At 47.4% G+C, this 12,325-nt stretch overlaps 1 pseudogene; it reads right to left on the bottom strand.

Annotated features, from left to right (window-relative positions):
* Positions 1-5,675: 5,675 nt before the first annotated feature.
* On the bottom strand, positions 5,676-10,571 carry LOC125446338 (zinc-binding protein A33-like; annotated as a pseudogene).
* Between the last annotated feature and the right edge of the window lie 1,754 nt (positions 10,572-12,325).

The following is a 12,325-nucleotide window of genomic DNA, read 5'->3' as shown; positions in this document are numbered from 1 at the left end:
CCACAACCGCCCTAAGAGGATCCCCCTCATTCTCACACACCACCCCACCAACCTCCGGATACAACGCATCATCCTCCGACACTTTTGCCATTTACAATCCGACCCCCACCACCCAAGACATTTTTCCATCCCCTCCCCTGTCTGCTTTCCGGAGAGACCACTCTCTCCGTGACTCCCTTGTTCGCTCCACACTGCCCTCCAACCCCACCACACCCGGCACCTTCCCCTGCAACCGCAGGAAATGCTACACTTGCCCCCACACCTCCTCCCTCACCCCTATCCCAGGCCCCAAGATGACATTCCACATTAAGCAGAGGTTCACCTGCACATCTGCGAATGTGGTATACTGCATCCACTGTACCCGGTGCGGCTTCCTCTACATTGGGGAAACCAAGCGGAGGCTTGGAGACCGCTTTGCAGAACACCTCCGCTCAGTTCGCAACAAACAACTGCACCTCCCAGTCGCAAACCATTTCCACTCCCACTCCCATTCTCTAGATGACATGTCCATCATGGGCCTCCTGCACTGCCACAATGATGCCACCTGAAGGTTGCAGGAACAGCAATTCATATTCCGCCTGGGTACCCTGCAGCCTAATGGTATCAATGTGGACTTCACCAGTTTCAAAATCTCCCCTTCCCCTACTGCATCCCTAAACCAGCCCAGTTCGTCCCCTCCCCCCACTGCACCACACAACCAGCCCAGCTCTTCCCCCCCCCCCCACCCACTGCATCCCAAAACCAGTCCAACCTGTCTCTGCCTCCCTAACTGGTTCTTCCTCTCACCCATCCCTTCCTCCCACCCCAAGCCGCACCCCCAGCTACCTACTAACCTCATCCCACCTCCTTGACCTGTCCGTCTTCCCTGGACTGACCTATCCCCTCCCTACCTCCCCACCTATACTCTCTCCACCTATCTTCTTTACTCTCCATCTTTGGTCCGCCTCCCCCTCTCTCCCTATTTATTCCAGTTCCCTCTCCCCATCCCCTTCTCTGATGAAGGGTCTAGGCCCGAAACGTCAGCTTTTGTGCTCCTGAGATGCTGCTTGGCCTGCTGTGTTCATCCAGCCTCACATTTTAACATCTTAGTGAACTTGGATTTGATGTGGGTCTGCAGACTGTTCGTCTGTTTCTGTAAAATGAAATGGGTAACATCATTAATGTCCCGTGTTAAAGGGAACAAAACTAACTGAGATCTCAGGGAATCAGCTCAGGGAGCTTTTACCCGAATTTGGGAAATCTTCTGTTTCTGCTGCAGCTCCATTTCTACAGCCGCCGATTTCTCCTCTGTGAGGGAGTCTAAGGAAGATTTCACCCGATCCTGGGATTGGGAGAGAAAATCAGAAAAAAAAGTGAGCCCACGAAAATGTGATGAAATAATCAGGGGATGTAATCTGTTCCCTTTTACCTTGTAGATTCCAACAGCTTTCTATGATCGGCATAAAGTTGTGGGATTTGTGTTCCCGGGAATTTCTACAAATCAGACAGATCAATTTCTTGTCAGTTTCACAAACAGCTTCAGTTCTTCCTGATGTTCCTCACAGTGAGATTTACTTTCCTTCTCTTGTGAATTCAGGCTTATTTTTCGAATTTTGTCGGTCGGGTTCTCAAAAGCCCAAATCACGTTTTGTCTTTCCGGAAACTCCCGTCTACATTGCGGGCAGGAGTTCATCTCCAGCTTTTCCCAACTCTGGGTGATACAGGAGCGGCAGAAGTTGTGTCCACACTCCAGTGTAACCGGGTCGGTGAAGAAATCCAGACAAATCGGACAAATTGCTTCCTCGGTCAAACTGTGGACCTGCTGTTTGGAAGCTATATTCACGCTCAGCAGTTAATGATGATATTTATAGCTTGAAGTTTCGAGGTCGCTGTGCTGCCCGTGTACTTGAAGCGCAGCGATTTCCCCGTTAAATTCGCTGCAATGCTCAGGGAGTTATGTGCTCCAGCTGGTCTAAGGAATGATTTTCTGAGTAAATGATCAACGGGCTCCGAGCACAGAAGGGGGAATAGAATATTATAGGGTTGTACGGGGATAGGGAGTGGGGAGATTGACGGAGGATTGGGCAGGAGGAGGGAATTGGCAGGGAACGCTGTTCCAGTACGGAACGAATGATTGAGGACACAGCGTAGCTCTGGTATCTCTTCAGCACCAGAGATATCCATATTTCTCATTCCGCTGCTCCCTTGCAGTATTTTACACCACACTGACGCGCATTTTGATCTGACGCCAAAAAGCAATTTCTCTCCCGAATTCCTTTTGATTTTATAAAGAAATGCTTTTTGGCGGTGACCAGTACTAAGTGTAACTGTACATCCTGGAGTGTACCTTCAACCTAGTGATAGTTATTTAGAAGGAAGAGTAGCACCCACTGAGCTACAGACCTCATGTTTACATCGATAGACTCTAAGTCTTAAATAGGTTTTGTTTGATTTGATTTATTATTGTCACATGTGCCTAGGTACAGTGAAAAGTCTTGTAGGTTGGTTTATTTCCTTCAATGTTTGATGGAATGATGGGCATCACCGGCAAGGCCAGTATTCACTGCCTGCCCCTAATTACATTGCAACTGACCAATTTCTGTGAGTCCACAATCTCTTGTGGCTAAGGAAATTAGCTTTCCAGTGTTCAAGGTTGTTTATGTATCAGATTATATGTTTTTTTCCTTACATGGTCACCATTACCAACATTCATTTAGGATACTGTGTCCAATTTTGGGCCCCACACCTCAGGAAGGACACACTGGCGCCAGAGCGTGTCCAGCGGAGATTCACACAGATGATCCCTGGAATGGTAGGTTTAACGTACGATGAGCGGCTGAGGATTCTGGGATTGTATTCATTAGAGTTTAGAAGGTTATGGGGAGATCTAATAGAAACTTACAAGATAATGTATGGCTTAGAAAGGGTGGATGCTGGGAAGTTGTTTCCGTTAGGCGGGGAGACTAGGATCCGTGGGCACAGCCTTAGAATTAGAGGGAGTAAATTTAAAACAGAAATGAGGAGGCATTTCTTCAGCCAGACAGTGGTGGTCTTGTGGAATTCATTGTCACAGAGTGCAGTGGAGGCCGGGACATTAAATGCCTTTAAGACAGATATCGATAAATTCTTGATCTCACAAGGAATTAAGGGCTACGGGGAGAGTGCAGGGAAGCGGTGTTGAAATGCCCATCAGCCATGATTAAATGGTGGAGTGGACTCGATGGGCTGAATGGCCTTACTTCCACTCCTACGTCTTATGGTCTTATGGACATAGTCTTTGAAATCCAGAATTTATTAATTAAATTTGAATTCTACCGACCGTGGTGTAAATGTCTGAATTTGTGTGACCCAAAAACTATCTAGGGTTGTAACAATAACATCTCCTCCATAGTAATGCATACAATGAAAATTATTTGAAGCCTCTACCATCAGTACTGGCAGGTGGAGGCCGCAAACTGTCTGTAAAGTGCATGTTTCCACAGCTCAGATTCTTTGTGGGTTTGTGAACAGACACAGGGTATAGACCATGAAGTCTGCTATGAAGCGAGAAATGACTATGGCAGTCAAGAGCAATCTTTCTCGTTGTATATGGAAAAAACCATTGGAGGCTGTCAATATTAATATCAAATGCGAGTTATGTCACTATCCTTCTTGTCAAGGAGACAAACGAGCAATGATAACTCAGAGCATCAGAGAAAGTCAGGTGCATATGTGTGCAGTTGGTACAATTTGACCTACAGAGGAGTAATAGTAGGAAAACTATTCATGGCAGTTATCCATGGTGGTTACAATCCTGCCTTGACATACAGAGCAAGTGACTTAGTAAGTGCAGAAATTGGCGTTAGAGTAGTGAAACAAATTCTCATAGAATATGTTGGTTTCATGTGTGGAATAATCTACTTAATTCAAAATATTGATCTCATACCGAGTTTTAGAACAAGCATTGGAAGTAAAAGACTGAGATACTAAAGGAGAACATCTTGGATTGAGTCCTAGCTGTGCTCCGACTAGTTCACAGGCCAATAGAATCATACAAGCAGAATCATCTACACAGAGGGAGAGGACGTGGACATTCAGTTATCTTACATAGTCAGTGAAAACTTGATTAAAACAATGAAGGCAATGACAGTGCAGCTCCCCTGTTCAGTCAATCCTCTTCACCAGAAGTGGAAGAGAGTGGATAGATCTGCAATGAAAACCCTGTATAGAGAATGAATCATAAGCAAGGACTGACTATTATTATTTAAAAGGTAAAATATTGATTAGGGTTTAGAGACAATCTCAAATACCACACGATTGGGAATGGGCTGAAGTCTATCAGATTGTAATTCCACTTTAGGAGAGTAACAAAATTTTACAAGTGTCTTATGAAATTTGAATGGCAGGCTATTTGGCTATTAGTGAAAAAAATCTTAGGTTAAAATATGAAGGCATTTTTTGGCCAGAATTAAGTTGACATTTTATACAATATTGCTGGACAAACCATTCACATCAGAAAGTGAGGAAAGGGGCTTCTCTACTGTTCCACTCACTTCTTCCAGTTTTACAACAACATTCGACCCTGTCACTTTTCCAACTTGAATAAATTCCAAAGTATCATTCCGAATCGAAACATTAACTCTGTTTCTCTCTCCACAGCTGTTGCCAGACCTTCTGAATTTCTCCAGCACTGTCCGCTTTATTTTTGAGGAAACGGTGAGCCACCGTCAGGAAATAAAAGCCTGATATCTACTTAGTGTTATTTTGGTGGCTCGTGGGTTGTCTACTGGGAACTGTAACAGTGACTCCGGAAAAATGTAACAAAAAAAGTTTCCACGGAAATATTCTGAATCTGGTCTTTTGAAAGACTCTGAGGTGTTTCCAGGCCTCTTCTTCACCCCAATCTTCATTCTCCCTGCACCAGGCTGTGCCCCTCTGCTCTCCAGTTAAACACCAGTTACAATGTTCCCAACCAGAAATCCTGACAACATCACTGTCACTGGACACATCTTCTCCAATATCCAGTGTATCCAGCTGTTTCTTGGTAGCAGGTGGAGTTAATCAAATTGATCCTGGATCATTTGTCTCTGTTTTATTTCTCTGGCTGTCCTTGTATTTTGCAGTGACCATTTTAACTCGTTGAACAATCGATGTGAGCCTCAGTCAGAGTGTGCCCAGCGCCCCCTCAGAACCGATCATTCGGGCACAGAGAGGGAGTGGTGGCTTGTTTCTGTGTGGAGTTTCAATAGTTTCCTCCGGGCGCTTCGGTTTCCCCCCACAGTCCAAAGGTGTGTAAGTTAGGTGGGTCGGCCATGTTTAAGTGTTCATCGTGTCCCAGGGATGTGCAGGCTCGGTCAGTTATTCACGGAAAATACAGCGTTACAGGGATAGGGTGGGTCTGGATGGAATGTGAAATGCTCTTTCGGAGGGTCAGTGTGGGTTCGATAGGTTGAATGGCCTGCTTCCACACGCTTGGGGTTCTATCAGAGAATATCCCTACAACAACAGAACAGGATACAATTTACAGATAGAAAGCAAATGGTTGTGACTGGACAGAAACTGAAGGCAATTCAAATCAAATATAAAATTATCATAACTTTTGAACTACGTTTTTTTTTAATTATCCTGATTTTCCAATATGTTAAACATACATCCTTGGGAATAATGGGTTCAAGGAAGCGAGTGCAGCTTAATGTCTAAATTCTGAGCTGTTCAGATATGTGGCTGTGTGGAACAATGTTACAGAAACCATGGAGAGAAAGCGGACAATCAATCAATACAGGAGGCCAGCTTTTATCACAGGAGGGCTGTCATACAGAAGGCTGAAGGTCAGTTCTCAGAGAGGTCACAGCTGGAAGTGTGCAATTGGAGAGCGGAAGCAGAACAAATTTACCTTCAGTGTGAAATTCCGAAGATGGTTGCGGAGATAAGACAGAACTGATTTGGTGTTTGTCTTGATAGACTGGCTCTGAAGAAACTGTTTCTTCTGGCTGGGGAATGCCCAAAACCCGGGAGAGGTATGTAAATTGGCCAGAGGCAGTTCGGAGACTTGTCATTCACATCTACCGACGGAAAGCGCTTTTGCATCGGGTGTTCAGTTAAAAAGATAAAACATGGTATGAAATGGGTTGTTCAGAAGGTAGACGGTGAATGGGATGGACATACAGGCCAGCCGTGATCCGGGTCAATAGCAGTATAGTCTGGAAGGGCTGAATGGACTCAGGGTGATGAAGGGTCTAGGCCCGAAACGTCAGCTTTTGTGCTCCTGAAATGCTGCTTGGCCTGCTGTGTTCATCCAGCTCCACACTTTCCTACCTTCAGATCAGTTTGTTCCCCTGAGCCGATGAAACAAAGCTCACCAACAGCATAGGGGCACGGCGCTGTACCCCCGTACACAAGGACCAGCAGCAGCAGGTGCAACAGAGCCAGCCCCTGCAGCTTCCAGCCAGCAGGAGGCAGTGTGAGATTACGGGATGTTTACGTCAGTGACCTTTCAGCCCGCAGATTGTCAGGGGGCTAGAATTATGTCCGCTGTCATGTGGTCCCGGGTGGAAAAGTGGGAAGATCCTCTCAGTGAAAGTGTGGGTGAAAGTGTGGAGATGGGTCATGGAATCTGCATTGTAAAATGATACCTGTCCACCCTCATAGTCCGGGAAAACCCCGATCCTTCCGGGGCCCACACTCGGCGACAGAGCAGTCATCGAATCAGTCCCAGCAAGATATATATTGTCGTGTCTCAGCCACACAGTCCAATACCCAGTCTTGGGACACAGGTCAATGCTTCCCTTTCTCTCGGCATTTTCTCGGCTCACTCCCACACGCCACCAGGTCTTGCCCCTCACCTCCACCTCCCAGTAATGTCTCCCTGATGTGAATCCCTCCGATGCCAGGACACAGAGCCAACGATCAAACCTCTCCGGGGAGTCAGGGAGCTCCTGCTGTTTGTCCCCGACTCTCACACTGGCGCGGTCCTCAGAGAGGATGAGCCGGGGATGCGCTGTGTTCGGGTCCAGAGTGAGAGAGGCTGGAGCTGGGGGAGAGATCAAATAACACCGTCACTCATTGAGTTCCTCTCTGTCAGTCTCCAAACTGCCTCCTTTTAAAAGAGCTCACTTAGGAGATTGCTGGGAATCCCGGGGTTTCTGAAGGGATCCAGTCTTGTTATTAGCTGTGGAGGTGCACTCGGTCCCACAAATCACATTCTGCAAAGTTGCGGAAACCTTACAAACGAGAGATTGCCTGAGCCCAATCCAGCAGAACGAGCACCAGCTCCCCAGTCTGCTGCAAACCTTCGGCCCCGTATTAAAACGTCCCCATCTGTCCAGAACACCTGATTCTCAGTCCCCGAGCTTCCCATTTTACTGTGCTTCCCAATCCCCGCTGATCCCCACTTCCCTCTGTTTCCCAGACACTCTGATACCCAGTTTCCTGTCTTTTTCAGTCCTTGTATTTCCCACTCCCCTGTGACGCCGGTTCCCTGAGCTTTCCACTTCCCCGCGCTTCCCACTCCCCTGTGATTATAGATCCCTGTGATCTCCACTTCCCCGCGCTTCCCACTCCCCTGTGATTATAGATCCCTGTGATCGCCACTTCCCCGCGCTTCCCACTCCCCTGTGATTATAGATCCCTGTGATCTCCACTTCCCCGCGCTTCCCACTCCCCTGTGATTATAGATCCCTGTGATCACCACTTCCCCGCGCTTCCCACTCCCCTGTGATTATAGATCCCTGTGATCACCACTTCCCCGCGCTTCCCACTCCCCTGTGATTATAGATCCCTGTGATCACCACTTCCCCGCGCTTCCCACTCCCCTGTGATTATAGATCCCTGTGATCGCCACTTCCCCGCGCTTCCCACTCCCCTGTGATTATAGATCCCTGTGATCGCCACTTCCCCGCGCTTCCCACTCCCCTGTGATTATAGATCCCTGTGATCACCACTTCCCCGCGCTTCCCACTCCCCTGTGATTATAGATCCCTGTGATCGCCACTTCCCCGCGCTTCCCACTCTCCTGTGATTATAGATCCCTGTGATCACCACTTCCCCGCGCTTCCCACTCCCCTGTGGTACCTTGTTCCCTGAGCTTCCCAGTTCCCTGTATCCCCAGTCCCTTGTGATTCCCAGTCTCTGTGGTTCCCTGATCCTCTTTTTCCCACTCCCCTATGATTCCCACTCACCTGTATTTCCCAGCTACCTGGGGTTTCTCCTCCCCTGCCAATCCTGGATGTTGTGCTTCCCAGTTCCCTGTGTTGCTGATATATCTGTGATTCCCAGACGCCTGTCTTTCCCATGCCCAGTCATTTCCAGCTCCCTGCATTTGCCAATCCCCTGTGGATATTGATGCCTTGTTTCCAGGTTTCCTGTGTTTCCCAGGTTCCTGCTTCCCCATTCTCTATGTTACCCCATTCCCTCTGTTTCTCAGGTCCTTCTTTCCCATTCCCCATCTTCCCCAGTTTCCTGTTGCTCTCAACTCCAGTAGAGTGACTCCCCACCCACCACCACAGCCCCCTCAGCCCCCACCCCGACAACGCCACACCCCCTCCCCCCCCTCCCGCCCCGGTCAGATCCTTCAAGGATTGCACAAAGTGCCAGTGAAAATGCAGGCCAGGGACACAATCCCGGATCATTGCAGAATTCCCACTTTCGTGACCAGCTGGACGGACACCAAGGGAGAGTGGGAAAGATACAGACACCAGCAGAAGGCGGGGTGGGGGGGAGGATGACACCAAAAGAACGAAGTCGGAAAGAGAAATTTAACTAAAACAAAACAGCGATTTGGAACTAGAGCAGATCCCACAGAGAAGTGGGGTTGGGAGGAGGGAAGGAGCTGCCGTGGGGAAAAGGGAAGGGAACGAAGAAAATAAACATTACCTATCCTTTCCTAAAGATGCCGTTTGATGGAATTGGATCAGTCTTTCATAGAAACAAGATATCATTTAGAAAATAGGAATGAGTCTGAGATTTACCAGGATTAATGGCAGTGGATCATTTCTCTCCACACCGTGTACTGTAACGGGCCGTTGAATTTATCGATAGACAGAGTGGGGTCTGCGCTTGGCAACCCATTATTCTGGTGGCTCATTCTGCGCACAATAAAAGGCGTGTTATGTATTGACCAGAATGATTTCCTTCAATTATTTTACCAAACTGCGGAAAATTCAAGTGATACGCTTATCTTACCTTCCCTTCGGACAAATTTCCTCCTGAAACAAATCAAACACACATCTGAGTTGGCAGATACTGCTATTGTCTGTATCCAGACACTAACTCTCTGTATCCAGACAGCAGAGACTGAACCTCTAGTTCCAGGCATCAGATGCTGACCCTCTGTCTCCAGACACCTACCGTCTATGTCAGATTCAAACCTGGGTCCCCTTGGTCTCTGGATTAACAGTCCAGTGATAATACCACTAGGCCATCACCTTCCCGGTCCGAAACGTCAGCTTTCCTGCTCCTAAGATGCTGCTTGGCCTGCTGTGTTCATCCAGCTCCACACTTTGTTATCTCATCACCTTCCCCAGTAGTTTTGAATGATGGGTGAAATTACTGATTTATATCAGTCCCTTCGCCCCCTATTTGTTGACTTCAATTTCAATGAATTGCATTTCTCACTTCAAGTAGCATCGGTTCGTGCTTCATTTGCTTCTGCAACATTAAGAGTTTCTCCTGAATGGAATTTAAATTCTCCTGAATTTTCCAAAGTTTCTCCGATAATGTTTTGAGAATCCTCTCCTCTTCTTCCCTGAGATCTCTGAGTAAACTCTGCTCTTTCTCAGTGAGAATCTGGTGCATTTTAGTGAACTCGGATTTGATGTGGGTCTGCAGGCTGCTCGCATGTCTCTGTGAAATGAAATGTGAAACATCATTAATGTTTCACGATAAAGGGAAAGAAACTAACCAAAATCCCAGAAAATCAGCTCAAGGAGATTTTACTCGAATTTTGGAAATCTTCCGTTTCTGCTGCCGTTCCATTTGTACAGCCGCCGATTTCTTCTCTGAGAGAGAATCGTTGGAAGATTTCACACGATCCTGGGATTGGAAGAGGACATCAGAAAATTAAAGTGAGACCATGAAAATATGATGCAGTAATCAGGAAGTAAAGCTTGTTAACTTTTACCTTGTACATTTCAACAGCTTCTTCAATCGGGATGAAGTGGTTGCTCTCTGTGCTCCGACGCAATGACGCAGGCGCAACAAATCCATTTCTTGTCACTTTCACAAAACAGCTTCAGTTCTTCCTGATGTTCCTCACAAAGAGGTTTACATTCCCTCTCTTGCGAACTCAGCTTTAATTTTCGACCTTTCTCGGCCAGATTCGCTAAGACCCGGTTTATCCTGAGCTTTCTTTCCGGAAACTCCTGTCCGCATTCTGGGCAGGAATGTGGCTGTTTATTTTCCCAACTCTGACTGATACAAGAGCGGCAGAAGTTGTGTCCACAATCCAACGAAACCGGATCGGTGAAGAAATACAAACAAACAGGACAAATTACTCCCCGGGTCCAACTTTCTCGCTGCTGACTGGCCTCCATGTTCACCATCAGCACTTCCTCATTCAAAGTTACTTTCGCATTTCCTGCACCTGTCTGCATGGAACACCTGCAACTCAGCGATTCCACAGGAAACGAGATTTCATCAGCATTGGAAAATCAGATCATCTTACAGCGCAGGACGCCATTCAACCCGGCGTTTGTCCGTACTGAATATTTGAAATCTCAGTCCTATTTGCTCCCCACGCTTCAGTTTTACCTGTAAATTTTATTCTTAAAGTACACGACCAATTGTCTTTAGGAAGTCTCTGAGAATCTTCTGTCACGGACATTCGATGATTGCAAATATTAAGGATTTTACTGAGAAAACAATGTTTGTCCTCATTCTCCCCATTTCTTCCGTAAATGATTTTCAGTACCAGTGAGAAAACAGTTTCATCATGATTGGCTCTGACCAATCTTGTTCAACTGAGAGAGACGCAAGTTTGTTAGATAAGGGATTGTAAGAGATATGGGCCAAAGGCAGCGGTATGGAGTGAGGACGCAGATAAGCCACGTTCTCATTGAATGGCAGAACTGGATCGACGGGCTGAATGGCCTCCTGCTGTTCCTAAGATTCTCCTTGAGCCACTCCTTATTGCGAATCCCTGTGTTAGACCCTCCCTTGCCCTTAAGACTGAGCCTTCTCTGTTTAAAGAAAGCAATCCTAGAATTTAGTTTGTTTTTCCTTCACAGAGCCTGCCAGACCTGCTGGGCTTTTCCAGCAACTTGTTTCTGCTTCAGAGTTACAGCATCCGCAGGTCTTTCGGTTCTTACCCAGGATTTCAAAATGCTTACATAACGGAAGGCCGTTTGACCTGGAATGATCTTCTTGGTTGCCCTTGACACTTTCCTAAACTGCGATGCACTCAAGTGTATCAGGTCCAATTCGTTGCCAGCTGCAAACCCATGGAGAATCTCGGCTGAGGATCTTAGTCCACGATCGGAATTGGCCGAGTATTTGCTGCCTACACCACTAAAACACTAACATCTCGAAATGCCAGCGAGCTGTGTGGAATCCTAACTGAGCTTTAGTGTTCATTGGTTAAACCAGCCGCGGCTGTGCCTGGATTCAGCCCCGGCTTCCACAGGTATCACACAGGCAAGTGGTCATGTTGCTGCCAACTGCAGGAAGTCACGTTGCATTACAAGGAGGGATTGTATCAGTCTCCGCCACTTTCTCCATTTTGGGAGGGGAGTGGCGTGTCATGGAGGATGAAGTAAGGGCAATGTAACCACTGTAGGGCCTCAGCCACAGAATCCAATAACCAGGCTTAAGGTTCAGACTGATTTCCCCTCTCCTCCTAGCAAACTCCAGATTCGCTCCTCATCCCGCCCCCTTGACTTGTCCGTCCTTCCGGACTGACCTGTCCCCTCCTTACCTCCCCACCTACACTCACCTCTACTGGATCTATCCCCGCCCCTTTAACTTATCTCTCTCCTCTCCACCTATCTTCTCCTCTATCCATCTTCGATCCGCCTCCCCTTCTCGCCCTATTTAATTCAGAATCCTCTCCCCCTCCCCCTTTTCTAATGAAGGGCCTAGGCACGAAATGTCAGCTTTTGAGCTCCTAAGATGCTGCTTGGCCTCCTGTGTTCATCCAGCTCCACACTTTGTAACCCCAGAGAAGTTTGTCTACTGGCTTCATACCCTGGGATCTGAGAGATTCACATCAGGGAGCTATCACTGGGAGGTGGAAATGGTGAATAAGGATTTATGGGGCCTGGGAGTGAATCTGGAGTTTGCTAGGAGGACAGGGGAAATCAGTCTGAACCTTAAGCCTGGTTATTGGATTCTGTGGCTGAGGCCCTACAGTGGTTACATTGCCCTTACTTCATCC

This window comes from Stegostoma tigrinum, chromosome 34, assembly GCF_030684315.1.
Source record: "Stegostoma tigrinum isolate sSteTig4 chromosome 34, sSteTig4.hap1, whole genome shotgun sequence".
NCBI lineage: Eukaryota > Metazoa > Chordata > Chondrichthyes > Orectolobiformes > Stegostomatidae > Stegostoma > Stegostoma tigrinum.
The sequence above is the reverse complement of the archived record's forward strand: the minus strand, read 5'-3'. Positions and strand labels throughout refer to the sequence as shown.